Below are 22,175 nucleotides of genomic sequence, written 5' to 3'. Positions count from 1 at the left end.
AAGAGGGCGGTGAGGCGCGTGCCCTCCTATTAGTTTCCCTGGTAACTAATGAGCCCACCTGAAGTCAATTCTTCTGCAACTGGTAATCTCTCCTTCCACCAGCCCCCCAGGAGCAAAGACTGCTGCCATCTTTTATCCACCGTCTGCCACACACTATGTTGTCACTCCATGACCTTGCTTCAGACAGGTAAGATCCCCCTCCCCTCCATTAAACCATTGATGTCTCTATTGCTGACTCCTGGGCAAGTACAGGCCTGAGGGGTGTGGTCCAACACTCAACTTGCTCAGGGCACTGTCTGGATTCAGACCTCAACCAGCCTGTTCGAGCCCCTGAAAAGTCGGGGAAAGGGGTGGGAAAGGAGGTCCAATACCTGATACTGAGGGGCAGAGGGGCACAGAGAGGAGCCTGGTGGCAAGGAGTGTGAAAAGCAGATACTATGAGGTAGGGGGCCAGGCAAAAGGCAGGTTCTTAGCCTGGAGTTTGCAGGTAGAGTTTAAGGCATCCATAAACTTGGGTGAGAAAAAAAAGGATACTGTTGTTTGCTCTAACCTCTAGCTGAAATTTAGCGTTACATTCATTATGAACATGGACAAAACCCCATGTACTATTACCTGTAACTCTGTCATGGGTGGAAATCACTGCCCCTTTTCTATGACAGAAGAGTTGTTGCAGACAATGGTTTTGCTCATCACTGCTTCAGAATTGTATGTGCACACTATGTCACTTCAGTCTTGTCTGACTCTGTGCAACCCTATGGACTGTAGCCCACCAGGCTCCTCTGTCCGTAGGATTCTCCCAGGCAGGCATACTGGACTGGGTTGCCTTGCTCTCCTCCAGGGGATCTTTCTGACCCTGTAATCAAACCCATGTCTCCTGCATTGCAGGCAGATTCTTTACCGCTGAGCCACTGGGGAAGCCCATGGGCCTGCTTAAAGCCTCCACTAGGTCTTATTTCTGATTTATTAAGAAGCACACATATTACTCCATTGCAAGTTTATTATTTAATATTAATTAATATTAACCGATTCACTGTAATTGGTTCCCTTTGTAATTCTGTGTATTTTATTTCATGCGTTGAAAGCATTCTGGAAAAGGGCTTCATTTTAGGCTGCACAGCACCTCAAGGGGTCCCTGGCACAATAGAGGTTAAGAAACATGGAGTAGAAGATGAGGCGGGGGTGTTCAGAGACCAGGAGATGGGAGCCATGATTCCAGGGACTAGGGGTAGCCTCCCTTGGGTCCCCCACAAGGGCCACCTGGAAGTCTTGAGAGCTACCCATTCTGCTGGAAGACTTGGTCTGTGCCAGGCCCGGTTGTTCAGCTTTGCCTGGGTCCCCTGAGGCTGCCAGAGTCTGGAAGGAATTTCCTGACCTCAAGGCCCCGCTCTCCATCCCAACCCCTGAGCCCCGACACCTGGCTGCAGGTCTTTCCTTGGATAAACTGCAATCTTGGCAGCCAGCAGAGCTGACCGACACAGGGAGGGCAGAGTCTGGGGGAGGCCTGGGGCACCCAGAGATGAGAGGACGCCAGGGTGTGGCAGTTGCCCCAAGACAGAGTCTGAGCGTGGGAGGTGCAGTCCCAAGCAGGGGACTCTGAGCAGGTGAACTGTGCTTGGGACCATGCCTGCCTGGAGATACTAGAGCTGCTGGGCCTTCCGGGGAGGGCTAGACAGAGGCTGAAGGTGGAGACAGGCTAAGAGTGCAGGACTGACTTCCAGCATGGAGGGGTGGGGAAAGAGGGTCCCTACTCCCCTGCCCTTTGACACAAAGGAGGCCCAGACTCACGCTCCCGTAGCTCAGACCCTCTAGCCAGGCTGCCCCTCTGCTCTTTGCACTCCCAGAGGCTGCCTAGCCTTTCCCTGATCATCTAAAAGTGTCTCAGAATCCTACTCTGAATTGGAAAAGCCTAAATTAGAGCAAATGACCTTAATTTGGGGACTTGAAATAAAAACATTGCTTGATTTTACAGAACCCCGAGCATAAAATCCTGAAAGTTGTTTAAGCATGTCCACACTCTCCCCACCCCTCCCCAGGGCCTCTTCTAATCCCAGGTCTAATTAAAAAGCACAATCAGAACTTCAGACCCCTCCCCCAAGTAGCCAAGCCCTGAATTAGCTTCCTCGGGTTCAAGTTTCTGACCTTTAGACTTCTTGCACAAAAATGTTTCCCCATGAGAAAGAATTCAGGCTTGGGGATCCCTAAGCATTGTTTTCAAACTCACTGAAGAAAACTGAGCTGCGTCTCTCTCCATCATGGCTTCTGCGGTGCCTGCCTCTGGTTAGTGTCCCCGGAGGGGGTGCAGTCCAGGAGGTGTGAGGTTTTGGGTACCCCTGAGGCCCCTGACAGAGGCAGATCTCCATCCTGGGTCCAGCATCTGCTGAGGACACAAAGACAGGTGTTTGCAGGAAGTGGGGGAGGAGCCAAGCCTTGAGGAGGAAGCTGGCCTCCCAATAACAAAGCCTCCCGGGTGCATCAGACCTCCTGTGCCCCTGAGAAGGGTGCAGATGCTCGTCTGAGCACGTGTGTGCCTCACTGAGAGCCGTATCAGCAGGAGGATATCCCACTGAAGAACAGCTCCTTGCCCCACCCTTCTGCCTCCCCCTCCACCCTGCTCTTGGGCCTGGTCTCAGCCCTCCTGTGCTCAGAGATGGCTCCTAACCAGACCATCCAGTTCTTGAGGGCCCACCCAGACAACCCCTTTGCCACTTTTATTTTTCTCCTTGCCACTTTTGATTAGACACTTCTGGTACTTCAGATCCAAGAACACTGGGTGGAAAGGACTCAGCTAGTCCTGGGAGTGGGGTGAGCAGAGTGGGAAAGGGGAAAGGCAGTCAAAGGGACCATCTTAGGCAAAGTCTTATAGCCTCCACCTGATTCTGGGGGGGAAGTGTGGTGTGTAAATTACCATTGAGAGTTGACCCAACCTCAAGGAAGGGAAATTTAGCTTTCCTCCACTAGCAGTTCTTGGCTACAGGCTGCTCTGGAGGGACAGAAACACTTAGGCATTTGCAGTTCACTCCAGAGCCCAAGGAACGAGGAAACCCAGATGCCAGCCCTTAGAAGAGGGTGAGTGCACAGGACTGGTGAATGGGGGCCACAGGACCTGGGCAGAGTACCAAAAAACTCCTGCTACACTGAGCAAATAATTGGGATAAAATTCTCCAAAAGACAACAGATGCTCAGTCGGGGCACAGGATCCCTGAGTGAGAAGGAAGTTCAGAGGTCATTACAAGTGGACTCCCAGCTTCTGCTCCACCCACTCTGAGGGAGAATCCCTTCCTCTCGAAGGTTTAACCTTCCAAATTTGTCATCTTCTCTTGAGTCCACCAGAGTATCCTGTCCTCCAGTCTGCAGAGTTGACTGGCCCATAAGCTGCTAGAAGAGTCTTAGGTCAATATTTTCTCAGATGACTACTATGAGCCAAGTACTCGTCTCGCCAGCACCCCTGTCCATCTACTCTAGTCAACTTTCAGGAAAGAGATTATCTGGCATGCAGAATTTTCATAAATCTAGCCACTGTTCCCTTTCTCCTTGTTCACAGGTTTTAGAATTGACCTGCAATAGACATAAAAGCTTCTAGAATTTGCTTTTCTGGCTCTCTAGATAATGGGATATTTGTTCCCTGTGTCTCCGTTGGTGCCTGTACCCCAAAGGCTCTGGGGGAAGGACTGTACCTGTTGTGTTCAGCACTGCATCCCCAAAGTTTCTCCTGGTGCCCAGAAAACAGGAGGAGGTGCTAAGTGACTATGTGCTGAGCAAAACTGATGTCACAGAGCGATTTTTGTAAAACAAGGTGTGAAGAATGGGCTTTGCCTCAGCCTCGATTTCCCTGGAAAAGTCTGAGGCAAAAGTTTAGATGTTAACAGTTTTTGGGGGGAGTGAATCCCAGGGCAGCTGGAGTGAGACAGGCAAAGAGGGAGGGAAGGCGGGAGCAAGCTGGCCGTAGCACTGTGATAAGCACAGCGATTGCTCAGCTGCAGAAGACATCTTCAAGAGGCAGTAGGAACCACCGTGATGCCAAGACGTCTGCCTCAGGGGAGGGAGAAGAATAGATCCACAGGATCCCACCTCCTAGTTGCTGTGTTTTCTGGGAGGCCTTAGTCGGTGCTTTCTAGCCCTGCACTATGCGTGCTGCCCCCGTGGCCTCAGCAAGCACTGGAAGAGCTGCATCTCAAGACCATGGTGGATAACAGCCCTGGTGGTCTACGGCCGCAGCTTGTAGGGTAAGCCAGGCAATAGGCAGAAGCCAGTGGCACTCCCCACCTGCTCTTCTGCGGCCCGCAACTCTGCAGGCTGCCCGGGCTGGCCAACAAGCAAGCAGAGATGCCAGGCGGGCCTGCAGCTTCTTGCGTCTCCATGGGAACAAGCTTCAGAACAGGAGGAAGAGACACACAGCATGAATTGGGGGTGGGGGTGCCACAGGGCTTCCCAGGTGGCTCAGTGATAAAGAAACTGCCTGGCCAAAACAGGAGAGGCAAGAGACCCAGCTTCAATCCCTGGGTCAGGAAGATCCCCTGGAGGATGCAATGGCAACCTACTCCAGGGTTCTTGCCTGGAGAATTCCATGGACAGAGGAGTCTGGCGGGCTGCAGTCCATAGGGTCGCAAGAGTTGGACACGACTGAGTGACTGAGCACACACAGGTATGCCATGGGGTCAGGTGGTTGGGCAGGGGTCACTAGGCAGACCTGGCCTGTTCCACAAGGCTGTGCCCAGGTCAGCAACTCCCTCCTACGAAGATCCAAACACTCACTGTGCCTCAAGGATGTGGGGATATCAGGCTGCAGCCAACACTGACCAACACTGCTATTAACATTTTGTTTTCCAGTCTCCCTCTCCTGCAGCTACAAGCTTACTAGGTTCATTGTCTTCCTTCCAGTTTATTGTAGGTGACGGTTTTATCATTATACACTCATGTATAACAGCTTCCGCAATCATCTTCCTTGCCCCATAAGTCAATGCCACAAAAGTCAGATTTTGTTAAAATAACCTCCATCTCCCAGCAGCAATTTTTGTACCAATCAAAGTATGCTAGATTATGACGAAATCTGAATGACATGAAGTAACAAAGGTTTACTTCTTGTTTATGTCGTACATATGTATTGCAAGTTGCTGGGTCCTCTTCACTTTACACCTTCTCACTCCAGGATATAGGCTAATGAAGTAGTCATGATCTTGAACACTGCCAAATTCAAAAGTGAAAGAATTGATCTAGAGGGTAACAAATCAGCAATTAGATAGATGTTCTGACCTTGAAGGGACATACATTTCGCTGGTAACAGAGTGGCTGGAACTAGTCATGTAGTACCCCACCCAACCACAAGGGGGCTGTGAAACAACGAGGAGCCCTGAAGGCAAGAGCAGGAAATATTTGGTGAAAAACATAGTTCAACTGCATATGAACTATATAATTGAATGCTCTCTGGATCTAGGGAATAGAGGCCTAGTTTTACTAGAGTTTCAGCCCCTCATAGTCCCATTTCCAGACTTAAGACACTGCTAACAGCACAAGTATATACTATGCACCATTTTCCTAGTTTTCCACTAAAGAACTTAGTGGTGATTTTGCCTGGTATCTGTGCCAGGTAAAGAAGAGCCTCCCAAACTTTCAGTTACAATTGACCCTGGCTCAATAAAACCTAAAACAAACAAACAAACAAACAACCAAACCCTGGAGTTAATAAAACCAGTTCCTTGATATGTTGACCACCAGCTTGGTCCTCCAGTCAGGACTTTAAGAGCATCAGGTGATTACTGAAACTTCGGCCACTGTCAGCAGCAGGCCCTATGAAGCAGCAATCATCAGTGATTTCCCCAGTTTCTGATTGTGTAGATGGAGCAGATGACCTGACTGCCATGGAACTGCTCCCTGACTTAAAGAGTAAGTCTATTGTAATAGGAAAAGCCAAGTAGAAGCTACTGGAGCATCCCTTCTGGCCTAAGAGGAAACAAAAAAGAAGTTAGCTCCTTGCTTCCTATGGTTTGAGACTGTTGTTGTCGCATTCATTTTGTCTCCTGTGCCTGAGTGATTGCTACCAGCTCGCATGAAGAGTGCCTGCAGCTCGGGGAAATGAATCTGTGAGAACCCAGCAGAGACTAGGGGCATGGCTGGTGGTACCCAAAGATGGCCATTAACCAGAGACAAAATCCAGAGCATATTCAGAGAGTCCCTTCTGTGGAGGAAATGAGACACCTGATCAAGGGCAGTGGAAGGAGCAACTTCACACACAAAAAAAAAAGACAAGGGGGGGCAGAGACTTCTTAGGAAATGAGTCTATCCTTCTATAACTGGAAAATTACCTTATACAACTCAATGCATGATAACTTGTCATCAAAATATCTCTATTTTTCCAACTTCTGTTCATCATGAATATATATATATATAAAACTTTTGAGATATAGAGGGAATAGTTATATCTGTGTTCATCTAGTTCAATAATTCACTCATATTTTAAACCATAGTTTAAAGTGATGTAAGTTTCTTTGTTCCATTATGCATTTTGTGAAACAACTCGGTATCTTTTATTAGTCCTAGGGCCTCCTGTTGAGTCATCCAACAGGTTTCTTGGAAAAGGTCATTTCTTAATAACAGAAAACCAAAAAAGCCTTGAGAATTCCAACTCCCCACTTACCATCAAAAAGGTCTCAAGGAAATAAGTTTTCAAATGGTACACTTACTAAAGGTGGAAATGGGGACCCACTTGACCACTCTGTGGAGGTGTGAGACTGGTGTAACACCAGGGGAACACCCAAAGCACTCTCTACTGAAGGGTGGGAAAAGCAATGACCCTGGGACTTGTGACATGGTCACAGTAGGTTAAGTTATGAACAAAGGATCTAAAAAAATTTCTTAGGTTTAAAAAAAAAGGAGGTACTCTGATAGGTTAAAGGAAATATAAGTCATGTCTTCAGAATGCGATGTGTGACTCAAACCAACATTTGGAGACAATCAGGGAAATTTGACCCTGATTAGATATTAGATGTTTCAAAGAAATGATTATTTGTTTTAAAGATGAAGTAATGGTATGGTGTTTATGTTAAAGGAATCCTTTTCTTAAAGATATATAATGTCTAGAATTTACTTTAAAATAACCCAGCAGCAGAGGCTGGAGAGGAGACAGAGGAAGCTCGCACCCGCGCGTGCATGTGTATGTGTGTGTGTTCAAGGGGAAAATAAAGAGGAAACAAGATTAGCTACAGCTAATAATTGGTGGATGAGTACTTGGGCAATAATCACACGATTCTCTTTCCTTTTACATGTGACATCCTCCCGGGACACCAACAGAGTATTGGTGTATCTGTGTACCAATGTTCATAGCAGCACTGTTCAGCAGAAACAACCCAAGTATCCGTCAACAGGTAAACTGATAAATTAAATGTGATATATAAATGTAATGGAAGATTATTCAGCCATAAAAAGGAATGGAATTTTGATATATACTACAACATGGCAGACTTTGAAAACATTATGCTTAGTGAAATAAGCCACACATAAAAAGTCAAATATTGTATTATTTCACTTATATGAGGTACCTGAATTGGCACATTCAGAGAGGCAGAAAGCAGAGTAGAGGGTACCAGGGGCTGGAGGATAACTGGAAGTGGATATTATTATTTAATGGATAGTATTTATCTTGGGAAGGATGAAAACATTTGGGGTATAGATAATGGTCATGGAAACACAGTATTGTGAATGTTTTCACTATCACTGAGTTGGACTTCCAAATGGTTAAAAGGATGAATATTATGTACATTTTACCATGATTTTTAAAAGAATTTTTATTAATTTTTGGCTGCACTGCATAGGATGTGGGATCTTCATTCCCCAGCCAGGGATTGAACCTGTACCCTCTGCAGTGAAAGCAGAAAATCTTAACCACTGAACCACCAGGGAAGTCCCTACCACAATTGTTTTTTAAAGTTCATTAAAAATATTGAGTGGCGAAATAATTATTGGATCAGACAACCCCAAAGCAAAAACAAATCAAAATAGTGTGATACTGCGACCAGGTGGTAAATAGTATCAATGGATCAGAGAAAATAGTCCAGAAATAGAGCCCTGGCTACATGTGACTGAGGGAGGGTTCCCTAGTAGCAGAACCTGACTCTGGGATCCTCGTGTAGCGATTTGCTGAGGGAGAGCTCTTAGGAGAACTCTTGGGGAGTGAGGAAAAAGCAGGACCAGATGGGCGAGGAGAAGAGGCAGAGCTGTGGGCTCAGAAGAAGCCGAGACTCAGCCTGATCCCTCAGGGACTCTGGAACATGACTGGCACCACAGAGGTTGTTCCAGGCATCAGCAACCTAGTACCCCCTGCATCCGTCAGTCAGTGGCAATGCATGGGGTGGGTGTGACCTCCCAAGCATCTCTAGGCAAGGCAGCTCCTATCAGTCGAGGTCAGCCCTCCAAAGAACAATGCAAGGGTGAGCTGTTAGCAGTCAAGGACCCCAGCAGCAAGAAGGTAGGGGTACCAACCTGGTGAAAGGACTCTAGACACCAAGAACCTCACTACAATATGGTAAGTTAATAAATTAAAATGCAGCATTTCAAGTCAGAGTGGAAAGGATGGAATATTCAATAAATGATGTCAAGACCATTGATTATCTATTTGAAAAAAAAAAAGTTTTAGCTACACCTCATACTATGAATGAAAATAGGTTTCAAATGGATCCAAGATTTACTCATTTTACAAAACAAACAACAAAATGCATTTGTTCTCTAGATTTACATAATAAATTAGTCCCAAATTTAGCAGCTTTACACAAACATTTGCTATCTCAGCTTCTGTGGGTCAGGAATCTGAGAGTAACTTAGCTGGATGGTTCTGGCTCAGGGTCTATCATGAGTTTGTAGTCAAGATGTCATCTAAATGTTCAACTAGAGAGGGATCCACTTCCAAGATCACACAGGTAGTTGTTGGCAGGCCTCAATCTCTTAGTGGTTATTGGCCAGAGACCTTGTTCCTTGCCAGGGACATCTCCATGGTTTATCTGAATGCCCTAAAAATATGGCAGCTGACTTGCCCCACAGTGAGTGACCTAAGAGAGAAAAATGGAAGCTACAGTCATGTATAACCTACTATCAGAAGTGACAAACCATCACTTTTCATATTCTTTTGGTCACATTTGTACCAACTCCTGCACAATGAAGGAGGTGATGATGCCATGGTGTGAGTGCCAGGAGCAGGGATCACAGAGATCGTCTTGGAGGCTGCTTACCACATGAACTCCTGGAAAATGTATAGAAAAATATTTCTATAATTGGTAACTAAGCATGTTAATGAATCCAGAAGGCATAAAAGAAATATTGTTTTATCTGCTGTAAGGTAAAAGACATGACCAATACTTCATTTCTCTTTTTTAAAAAATATATATAGCTTCCAGGTTTTCTTTTGGAAAATTGCTTCCCCCTGAATGTGTGTAGCTTTGGTGGCTGTGATAGTCTGGATATGGTTAGTTCAGTTCAGTTGTTCAGTCGTGTCCGACTCTTTGTGACCCCATGGACTGCACCATGCCAGGCTTCTGTCTCACCAATTCCTGGAGCTTACTCAAATTCATGTCCATTGAGTCGGTGATGTCATCCAACCATCTCATCCTCTGTCGTCCCCTTCTCCTCCCACCTTCAATCTTTCCCAGCATCAGGGTCTTTTCAAATAAGTCTTTCTTCACATCAGGTGGCCAAAGTATTGGAGTTTCAGCTTCAACATCAGTCCTTCCAATGAACACCCAGGAATGATCTCCTTCAGGACTGACTGGTTGGATTTCCTTGCAGTCCAAGGGACTCTCAGGAGTCTTCTCCAACACCACAGTTCAAAAGCATCAATTCTTCGGTGCTCAGCTTTCTTTATAGTCCAACTCTTACATCCATACATGACTACTGGGAAAATCATAGCTTTGACTAGATAGACCTTTGTTGGCAAAGTAATGTCTCTGCTTTTTAATATGCTGTCTAAGTTGGTCATAGCTTTTCTTCCAAGGAGCAAGCATCTTTTAATTTCATGGCTGCAGTCACCATTTGCAGTGATTTTGAAGCCCAAGAAAATAAAGTCTCTCACTGTTTCCATTGTTTCCCCATCAATTTACCATGAGGTGGACCAGATGCCATTATCTTAGCTTTTGAATGTTGAGTTTTAAGCCAGCTTTTAAACTCTCCTCTTTCACTTTCATCAAGAGGATCTTTAGTTCTTCTTCACTTTCTGCCTAAGGGTGGTATCATTTGTGTGTATAACTAAGGATACTGATATTTCTCCTGGCAATCTTGACTCCAGCTTGTGCTTCATCTAGCCCAGTGTTTCTCATGGTGTACTCTGCATATAAGTTAAATAAGCAGGGTGACAATATACAGCCTTGACATACTCCTTTTCCTATTTGGAACCAGTCTGTTGTTCCATGTCTGGTTCTAACTGTTGCTTCTTGACCTGCATACAGATTTCTCAGGAGGCAGGTCAAGTTGTCTGATATTCCCATCTCTTTAAGAATTTTACACAGTTTGTTTTGATCCACACAGTCAAAGGCTTTGACATAGTCAATAAAGCAGAAGTAGATGTTTTACTGGAACTCTCTTGCTTTTTCAATGATCCATCAGATGTTGGCAATTTGATCTCTGGTTCCTCTGCCTTTTCCAAATCCAGCTTGATCATCTGGAAGTTCATGGTTCACATACTGTTGAAGTCTGGCTTGGAGAATTTTGAGCATTACTTTGCTAGTGTGTGAGATGAGTTCAATTGTGTGGTAGTTTGAACATTCTTTTTCATTGCTTTTCTTTGAGATTGGAATGAAAACTGACCTTTTCCAGTCCTGTGGCCACTGCTGAGTTTTCCAAATTTGCTGGCATATTGAGTGCAGCACTTTCATAGCATCATCATTTAGGATTTGAAATAGCTCAGCTGGAATTCCATCACTTCCAAAAGCTTTGTTCGTAGTGATGCTTCTTAAGGCCCATTTGACTTTGCATTCCAGAATGTCTGGCTCTAGGTGAGTAATCACACCATTGTGGTTATCTGGGTCATGAAGATCTTTTCCGTATAATTCTTCTGTGTATTCTTGCCACCTCTTCTTAATATCTTCTGCTTCTCTTAAGTCCATTCTGTTTCTGTCCTTTATTGTGACCATCTTTGCATGAAATGTTTCCTTGGTATCTCTAATTTTCTTGAAGACATCTGGATATGCTAGCCATTATGAAAAAACAACCTCCAAAACTCAGTCTCAACCCAGAAAAGGTCTCTTTCTGGTTCATACCAAGTCCAACCCAGAGGTGTCTGCTTGGGTGGCTTTCTCAAAAGCACTTAGGGGGTCAGGCTGTCTGTATCCAGTGACTCCAGAGTCCCCAGAGCTCTTGAATTCTGAATCTGGACACTGATGTGCAATGCAGGAATGTGGAGAGTTACATTAGAAGTTTGAGGGCCAGCCCTGGAAAAGGCACATGTCACATCGACCCACATTTTCTTGGCCACAATTAAACGTCTTAATGCCAGGGGCTGTGATGCTGTGAAAGTGCTGCACTCAATATATCAACAAATTTGGAAAACTCAGCAGTGGCCACAGGACTGGAAAAGGTCAGTTTTCATTCCAATCCCTAAGAAAGGCAATGCCAAAGAATGCTCAAACTACCGCACAATTGTACTCATCTCACATGCTAGTAAAGTAATGCTCAGAGTTCTCCAAGCCAGGCTTCAGCAATACGTGAACCATGAACTTCCCGATGTTCAAGCTGGTTATAGAAAAGGCAGAGGAACCAGAGATCAAATTGCCGACATCCACTGGATCATCGAAAAAGCAACTGAGTTCCAAAAAAACATCTATTTCTGCTTTATTAACTATGCCAAAGCCTTTGACTGTGTGGATCACAATAAACTGTGGAAAATTCTGAAAGAGATGGGAATACCAGACCACCTGACCTGCCTCTTGAGAAAACCTGTATGCAGTTCAGGAAGCAACAGTTAGAACTGGACAAGGAACAACAGACTGGTTCCAAATAGGAAAAGGAGTATGTCAAGGCTGTATATTGTCACACTGCTTATTTAACTTATATGCAGAGTACATCACAAAAAATGCTGGGCTGGAAGAAGCACAAGCTGGAATCAAGATTGCCAAGAGAAATATCAATAACCTCAGATATGCAGATGACACCACCCTTATGGCAGAAAGTGAAGAACTAAAGAGCCTCTTGATGAAAGTGAAAGAGGAGAGTGAAAAAGTTGGCTTAAAGCTCAACATTCAGAAAACTAAGATCACGGCATCCAGTCCCATCACTTTATGGCAAATAGATGGGGAAACAGTGGAAAACAGTGGCAGACTTTATTTTTGGGGGCTCCTAAATCACTGCAGATGGTGACTGCAGCCATGAAATTAAACGATGCTTACTTCTTGGAAGAAAAGTTATGACCAACCTAGATGGCATATTAAAAAGCAGAGACATTACTTTGTCAACAAAGGTCCATCTAGTCAGGGCTATGGTTTTTCCAGTAGTCATGTATGGATGTGAGAGTTGGACTATAAAGAAAGCTGAGCACCGAAGAATTGATGCTTTTGAACTGTGGTGTTGGAGAAGACTCTTGAGAGTCCCTTGGACTGCAAGGAAATCCAGCCAGTCAGTCCTGAAGGAGATCATTCCTGGGTGTTCATTGAAAGGACTGATGTTGAAGCTGAAACTCCAATGCTTTGGCCACCTGATGCAAAGAGGTAACTCACTAGAAAAGACCCTGATGCTGGGAAAGATTGAAGGTGGGAGGAGAAGGGGACGACAGAGGATGAGATGGTTGGATGGCATCACCGACTTAATGGACATGAGTTTGAGTAAGCTCCGGGAGTTGGTGATGGACAGGGAGGCCTACCATATGCAGTCTATGGGGTTGCAAAGACTCGGACATGACTGAGAGACTGAACTGAACTGAACTGAATCCAACAAGACTGATGTCCTTATAAGGATTAGGACATAGACACACATGGAGGGAAGACTGCCCAAAGACACGGGGAGAATACAGTCATCTATAGGCCAAGGAGAAGGCTCAGAACAAACAACCCTGCTGACACTTAGACCTTGGACTTCTAGCCTCCAGCTCCATGAGAAAATTAATTTCTATTGTTCAAGTCCCCTAGTCACTGGGATGTTGATATGCCAGTTGGTGCTTTGCCATCCCTTATTCAGTTTTCTACATCTTCTCCACATCTTTATAAGATTATCTCTAGAAACTGTTCCGATGAACAAAATTGCTTTTCCTGTCAAGACCAGAATTGGCTTCTCCTTCCCATTAATACCAGGACTAATACATTTCCAGAGATGCCCCTGATGACCCCACACCTTCCTGGCTGGACACTCAACCCTACCCTCCAAGTCTCCCACCCGCAGAGGAAACGCCTCTGCTTGGTTGTTGTTGCCCAGCACCACCACCCCCATCTCTGTCCCCACTGTTTCTCAGCCCCTGACCGCTTCTCACTCTCTCCCTTTACACTGCGGAGGAGCCAGAGCTGACAGCAAAGATCCCTGAGGACACCAGCCAATCTGTAGCCCACACCTCCAGCTTCAGCCATGTCTGATCCCAACCACCCTCTCAGCATTTCAACTCAACTGGTGCCCCTCCGGGGGTTTGGAAAGTGGTTGCATTTCATGAATTTGAAATATCCCCAGTGGCTTTTCTTTCCTTTCAACAAACATTCTTTCCTCCAACAAACCACTGAAAAGGGCAATGAGGTCCTGTGGGCTCCAGGGTCCCTTGACAGTCCCACCACTCTTCTGGTTCCTGACACAGGTACTACTTTGACCTTTGGTGTTGGTTTGAGGTGGAGACATCACTGGGAAGATGGACTCTGCTGTAGGTGGTCTGGTGATATCATAGAGCCTGGGTTCAGGCACTCAGCAAAAACCAGCAGAGGAGGCCAAGTTTCTGCCCCCCATGGAGGTAGAGTTGGAGCCAAAGGGTGTACCAGGCTTGCCAGAGCAGCTGTAGGGATCAGTGAGTATGTGGGTTACATGCCCGACCGAGGGTCTACCTGTAGCAGGAACTCAGAATGGTCCCTCCCTGTTCCTCATCTTGAGAAAGACTCATTTGAAAACAACCCCAGGGCTGGCTAGGTTGACATCAGGTAAGAGGTCTGTGTGCCTATCTGTAGGTGAAAGTATCAGGGGACTTATGCTTCAACCCACAGACCTGGCAGTAAAATGGCATAGGGAAATATCCCCCACCTCCCACCCAGAGTAGGGTGTTGAATGACTAGCAGGCTTGTTCCTTTCTTCCCATTCAGCATGAGGACAGGGCCTCAGGGAAGAGAAAGGTCATCTGGGGAACAGGGCAGTGTCACCCAGACTTCCAGAGTCCTCTTCAGAGGCCCACGAGTTTCACATTAGGTCACCGGCTTGCTCCCAGTCCACAGGAGGAACATGTCCTTAAATTCTTCCTGCCCAGATTTGTTATCACTGGACCACCAGAAAAGCCCTCTTGGCAAAGACTGGTAAGGTCCCCAGGGAGATGGAAGAAAGGAGGGACTCCGCCATCTGAGCTCCTGTCCGTCACTAATGCCCTGGCTAGAACTGTGCCTTAGGCTGCTTGTCTCGAAAATGATCACAATCACAGTGCTGTTTCTACTTGAGACAGAGATGACCCCTTGAAAAGAGATCTCAGAATCTTGCCACTGAACCAATGACTCTCAACCATGGGACACCCGGCTGTGACTGGAGATGGTTCTGGTTGTCAGAATTGGGGGAGGGAGGTGCTTTGGGTAATCTGGTAGGTAGATATTGCTAAACATCCTACAGTCTGCAGGACAGCTTCCACAAAAGAGAATTATTCAGCCTCAAGTGTCAATAATAGGCATCAGTTCCTCAGGGCTCAGCCTTCTTTATGATCCAACTCTCACATCCATACATGAGTACTGGAAAAACTGTAGCTTTGACTATATGGACCTTTGTCAGCAAAGTACATTCAAAAAGCTAAGATTGTGGCATCCGGTCCCATCACTTCATGGCAAATAGATAGGGAAACAATGGAAACAGTGACAGACTTTATCTTCTTGGGTTCCAAAATCACTGCAGACGGTGACTGCAGCCATGAAATTAGAAAATGCTTGCTCCTTGGGGAAAAAAACCTATGACAAACCTAGAGTCAAAGCTATGGTTTTTAAAGCTATGGTTAAAGCGTTCACCATATCAGAGAAGGCAATGGCACCCCACTCCAGTACTCTTGCCTGGAAAATCCCATGGAGGGAGGAGCCTGGTAGGCTGTCGTCCATGGGTCACTAAGAGTTGTACATGACTGAGCGACCTCACTTTCACTTTTCACTTTCGTGCATTAGAGAGGGAAATGGCAACCCACTCCAGTGTTCTTGCCTGGAGAATCCCAGGGACGGGGGAGCCTGGTGGGCTGCTGTCCATGGGGTCGCACAGAGTCGGATATGACTGAAGTGACTTAGCAGTAAAGCTTTCACCATATAGTCAAAGCTGTGGTTTTTCTATTAGTGTCACATCCAAGTGCAGGTCCCCTCCAGCCCCCATACCTTCACTGCCTCCCCCAGGCATTCCCCATAGAGAGTTTAAGTTGCTAGAACTGAGACATGAAGTAAATTATCCAAGGTCACTCAGCCCACAGGTGGCAAAGTCTAGATTCAAACCAGGTATAACTACAGGGAAACTGATGGGTATATTTGGGTGATAATTCATAACATATAAACAGAGTCATTACATTAGATATTGGTTAGAAATCTTATTTTTCTCTTCTCTATTTTCCGACTTTTGGACAATATGCTTATATTGTTTTGGTAACATTGAAATATATTTTAAAATTTAAATGAAGAGATCAGAAAAGCTACTTTATTTCTATGACCTTTGGTTTCCAAGAGAAACTCAGAATTCCCTGTTATCTACCTTCTGCAGTGACTGGAAGTTTTCTGGAAGGAAGTTGCATCATTATTCTTTTTGTAGTTCTTTCTCCTCTTTCTCTCATTTAAACCAATATTCCTGACATCCTCTCTCACACACTTAATTTTACTGAAAGCTGCAGACTTCTAGGGAATGGGGCTTGAGATGGTTCCCCAGGGGCGGTCACTCAGGCTGGTTTTTAGTTGTGAGGTCATTTCTCTCCCTTCTTTTACCTTGCCCACCTCCTCCATCTTCAGTTTTCCCATACATGACCAGAAATTTTCAACATTTATATTTGATATCAAGCTGAGCCCTCTTTGGATTTATAAATGTAGCCTGTGATAGGAGAAAGGGGAGACAGAAAAGAGGACAGGAGTGACAGATTCTGTTGCTTTTGAGCTAGAAAAACAGCTTCATAATGTTCAAATATGCAAGAATAACAGACCCTGATGGGAAACTATCAGTGCCCCACCTGATGCCACAGTAAAACTCTCCAGGGTCCCAGCTCCATAACTCTCCTACATGGCTTTGAGGTTTTTTTTTTTTTTTCTGGCTCCTGGAACAAAAAGATGCATTTTAAGCTCTTCTAACAAACATTTCTGCAGCTCCAAATTTCAGGTCAAGGTATTTAATACCTCCTTCTCTTAAATTTGTCTTGTCACCTTGGTCAAATCACTCACCCACTGAGTCTAAGTCCTCATCAGTAAAATGGGATAATACCAACTCCCCAGGAGTATTGTGATGGTGAAAGGAGAGGGTGGGTGGAAAACAAGCTGGCACTGAAAGTTCACTAGATAATAGCCACATATGGACTCTGTGTAATTTACTGATGAGCTTTTCAGACGGTTGACCTCAACCACAAATAAGTTGCTTTTAATAATTATTTGTTTGGTTACAAAAAATGTACAACCTTATTTTACAAAATGTGGGAAGGCAGAAAAGTACAAATAAGCAAAAAAAAAAAAAAAAAAATCACCAGTCACTGTGCCCAACCATATTGCAAACTCCCATGTAGTTCTCTCCCATCTCCATTTTAATAGCTGTCCAATGTACCATTTTATGGATTCATTTCTATCTCCCATGGCTAACTTGTTTGATTACTTACAGTTGTTGACTGTTGCTAAGAACATTAATGTAAATCTCCTTAAAGAGAAATTTCAGTGCACATCTACCATTATTTCTTTAGAGGAGATTCTTAGAAGCAGAATTTAGACAAAACACAAGTATAATTGTAAACAGTCATGTTATTAGGGGTTAACTGATTCCTCAAAGAGAGTTGGGAGTTTGGACCCTATGTGATTTACTGGCCTGCACGCATGGCCTTCCTGCTGTCAACAATCTTCAGGAACATGACCAGAACTCTTTAGATTTAGAGTAGTATCCCTTTTCAGGATTTCAACCAAGGTTCTAACCATATTCTTTCTCACTCTAGCTTTTATGCATCTCCAAGAAAACTGGTTAAGTTTTGCCTTTGGATGTTTATATAATTAAAATTCCAGGTTTATCGAATATGCTTTTAACCTTTGAGGGCTTCCCACCTGTAGTATTCTGGCATTTTTCCAAGAGAGCAGGACCTCCCACTGCTATGTGAAGAATCACTCCATTTACTTGACTTTGTATTCAGTCTCCTAGATGTCAGGAGAAAAGCCACATAGTTGTTGGGCAGACACAGGATGCAAAAGCTTTAAAGTTGATTTTGTGTTCCTGTTCCCTTCCCCCCTCCTCTGCTCTTCCCTGGGGTGCCAGGGTAGCCCCATTCCCTTTTTGCCCCTCCATCTGGATTCAGGTTGGAGGGGTCTGCTCCCTGGTATCTCCCTGTGATCCATTCTTATTGGGGAAGCAAAGCCCCTCATCTCAGAGCTGCTCCTCCCTTTCTCAACCCTTACTCCTTCTCTGGAATACAACTCTTATCTATTTCCCTGAGCAGGGAAGCCTTATCCTGAAACTACAAGTCATGCCAATCTAAGAAAAAGGCTTAAAAAAAAAAAGAAAACGGCTTGAGGGTAGGGGAGTTCAGGAAGGGAAAACTGCATCCTCATCTGTGATCAGGAGTCTTGGGGCCCCTGATCAGAATGGGCCTGTAACTCACTCATGAGGAAACTGAGGCCCAGGGAGGGGTGTGGCACATCTAAGGATATACAGTGAAGAAGAGCTACAGCCAGGACTGATGAGGGCCTTCCCCGTCCCCACTGCTCCCTATGACCAAAGTCAAAGACTGACTGTTTCCATGCATGTGGCAGGTGCAGCACCTTTTGAATTCCAGCCATGTACCAGCTTTGTGAGGATGCCATGGATCAGACCCAGCCCTTGCCCCCAGGTGGTACAGCTGACTGAGGAATAATAGTGCAAACTAAACAGGGCACAACATTTGCACATACTCTTATCTGTATGGACTCATTTATTTCTTACAACCCAGCCGGGCAGGTTGTAAGCAATAAATATTATTATTCATCTTATAAAAAAACAGAGGCCAGTGAAGTTAAGTAAACTTGCTTGTAGTCGCAACAACAGATACTGGGCAAAACTGGAACATGAATCTAGGCTGAATAAGCTAGATAGAAGAAAGTGGTGTCTTACATTTAGGTCTTTAATCCATTTTGAGTTTAACTTTGTGTATGGTGTTAGGAAGTGTTCTAATTTCATTCTTTTACATGTAGCTGTCCAGTTTTCCCAGCACCATTTATTGAAGAGGCTGTCTTTGCCCCATTGTATATTCTTGCCTCCTTTGTCAAAAGTAAGGTATCCACAGGTGCATGGGTTTATTTCTTGACTTTCTATCTTGTTCCATTGGTCTATATTTCTGCTTTTGTGCCAGGACCACACTGCCTTGATGACTGTTGCTGCTGCTGCTGCTGCTGCTGCTAAGTCGCTTCAGTCGTGTCCGACTCTGTGTGACCCCATAGACGGCAGCCCACCAGGCTCCCCCGTCCCTGGAATTCTCCAGGCAAGAACACTGGAGTGGGTTGCCGTTTCCTTCTGCAATGCGTGAAAGTGAAGTCGCTCAGTCGTGTCCGACTCTTAGCGACCCCATGGACTGCAGCCTACCAGGCTCCTCTGTCCATGGGATTTTCCAGGCAAGAGTACTGGAGTAGGGTGCCATTGCCTTCTCCACTTGATGACTGTAGCTTTGTAGTATAATCTGAAGTCAGGAAGGTTGATGCCTCCAGCTCCATTCTTCTTTCTCAAGACTGCTTTGGCTATTCAGGGTCTTCTGTGTTTCCGTATGAATTGTGAAATTTTTCTTCTAGTTCTGTGAAAAATGCCATTGGTAATTTGATAGGGATCACATTGAATCTGTAGATTGCATTTGGTAGTAGTCATTTTCACAATATTGATTCCTCCAACCCAGCAACATGGAATATCTCTCCATCTGTTTATGTCATCTTTGGTTTCTTTCATTAGTGTCTTATAATTTTCTTTGTACAGTTCTTTTGTCTCCTTAGGTTAAGTTTATTCCTAGATATTTAATTCTTTTTGTTGCAGTGGTAAATGGGATTGATTCCTTAATTTCTCTTTCTGATTTTTCATTGTTTGTGTATAGAAATGCAAGTGATTTCTGTGTATTGATTTTGTATCCTGCAACTTTGCTAAATTCACTGATTAGCTCTAGTAATTTTCTGGTACTATCTTTAGGGTTTTCTATGTACAGTATCATGTCATCTGCAAACAGTGAGAGCTTTACTTATTCTTTTCCGATCTGGATTCCTTTTATTTCTTTTCCTTCTCTGATTGTTGTAGCTAGGACTTCCAGGACTATGTTGAATAATAGTGGTGAAAGTGGACACCCTTGTCTTGTGCCTGATCTTAGGAGGAATGCTTTCAGTTTTTCACCACTGAGAATAATGTTTGCTGTAGGCTTCTTATATATGGCCTTTACAATGTCGAGGTAGGTTCCTTCTATTCCCATTTTTCTTTTTTTTTTTTTAGATTCTTTCCAGTTTCTTCCTTTTTTTTTTCCATTTATTTTTACTTGTTGGAGGCTAATTACTTTACAATATTGTAGTGGTTTTTGCCATACATTGACATGAATCAGCCATGGATTTACATGTGTTCCCCATCTCGATCCCCACTCCCGCCTCCCTCTCCATCCCATCCCTCTGGGTCTTCCCAGTGCATCAGCCCTGAGCACCCGTCTCGTGCATCCAACCTGGGCTGGTGATCTGTTTCACCCTTGATAGTATACTTGTTTCAGTGTTGTTCTCTCTGAACATTCCACCCTCACCTTCTCCCACAGAGTCTAAAAGTCTGTTCTGTACATCTGTGTCTCTTTTTCTGTTTTGCATATAGGGTTATCATTACCATCTTTTTAAATTCCATATATATGCGTTAGTATACTGTGTTGGTCTTTATCTTTCTGGCTTACTTCACTCTGTATAATGGCTCCAGTTTCAACCATCTCATTAGAACTGATTCAAATGAATTCTTTTTAATGGCTGAGTAATATTCTATGGTATATATGTACCACAGCTTCCTTATCCATTCGTCTGCTGATGGGCATCTAGGTTGCTTCCATTATGCCCATTTTTTAAAAGAGTTTTAATCACAAATGGATGCTGGATTTTGTCAAAGGCTTTTCCTGCATCTCTTGAGATTATCATGTGGTTTTTACCTTTCAGTTTGTTAATATGGAGTTTCACATTGATTGATTTGCATATATTGAAGAATCCTTGCATCCCTGGAATAAACCCAACTTGTTCATGGTTTATGAGCTTTTTGATGTGTTGCTAAATTCTGTTGGCTAAAATTTTGTTGAGGATTTTTGCATCTATGAGAAAAACATAGGCAGAACACTCGAGGACATAAATCAAAGCAAGATCCTCTGTAACCCACCTAGTAGAGTAACGGAAATAAAACCAAAAGTAAACAAGTGGGACCTGATTAACTTAAAAGCTTTTGCACAGCAAAGGAAACTATAAGCAAGGTGAAAAGGCAACTCTCAGAATGGGAGAAAATAATAGCAAATGAAACAACTGACAAAGGATTAATTTCCAAAATATACAAGCAGCTCATACAACTCAATACCAGAAAAGCAAGCAACCCAATCAAAAAGTGGGGAAAAGACCTAAAAAGACATTTTTCCAAGGAAGACATACAGATGGCTAACAAACATATGAAAAGATTCTCAACATCACTCATTATTAGAGAAATGCAAATCAAAACTACAATGAGATATCACCTCACACCGGTCAGAATGGCCATCATCAAAAAGTCTACAAACAGGTGGGAGGGGGAATCAGGATGGGGAATACGTGTAAATCTATGGCTGATTCATATCAGTGTATGACAAAACCCACTGAAAAAATAAATAAATAAATAAAGGGGAAAAAAAAAGAAAAAAAAAGTCTACAAACAATAAATGCTGGAGAGGGTGTGGAGAAAAAGGAACATTCTTGCACTGTTGGTGGGAATGTAAATTGATACAGCCACTATGGAAGATGGTATGGAGATTCCTTAAAAAACTAGGAATAAAAACACCATATAACCCAGCAATCTCACTCCTAGGCGTATACCCTGAGGAAACCAAAATTGAAAAAGACACATGTATCCCATTGTTCACTGCAGCGCTGTTTACAATAGCTGAAACATGGAAGCAACCTAGATGTCCATCGACAGATGAATAGATAAAGCAGTAGTGGTACATATACACAATGGAATATTACTCAGACCTAAAAAGGAATGCATCTGAGTCAGTTCTAATGAGGTGATGAACCTAGAACCTATTATACAGAGTGAAGTAAGTCAGAAAGAGAAAGGTAAATATCATATTCTAAAGCATATATACAGAATCTAGAAAAATAGTACTGAAGAATTTATTTACAGGGCAGCAATGGAGAAACAGACGTAGAGAATAGACTTATGGACATAGGGAGAGGGGAGGAGAGAGTGAGATGTATGGGAGAGTAACACAGAAACTTACATTGCCATATGTAAAATAGATAGCCAGCAGGAATTTGCTGTATGGCTCAGGAAACTCAAACAGGGGCTCTGTATCAACCTAGAGGGGTGGATGGGGAGGGAGATGGGAGGGAGGTTCAAAAGGGAGGGGATATATGTATACCTACGGCGGATTCGTGTTGAAGTTTGACAGACAACAACAAAATTCTGTAAAGCAATTATCCTTCAATAAAAAAATAATTAAAAAAAAAAAGTGGTGTCTGAGTTGAGCCTGAAAGTGCATTTTAGCAGAGTGGGGAGAGAGAATGGACAGTAGGAAGGAAGAGCAACGTGAGTCTCAGGCAGATATAGCGACCTAGAGCCAAGTCTCTGTGCCCAAGGATTGCAAAGGCATTGAGCCTGCTTCTCTGACATTCCAGCACCATTTTAACCTT

Source organism: Cervus elaphus, chromosome 15, assembly GCF_910594005.1.
Source record: "Cervus elaphus chromosome 15, mCerEla1.1, whole genome shotgun sequence".
Classification (NCBI taxonomy): domain Eukaryota; kingdom Metazoa; phylum Chordata; class Mammalia; order Artiodactyla; family Cervidae; genus Cervus; species Cervus elaphus.
This window is presented reverse-complemented; position numbering follows the sequence as displayed.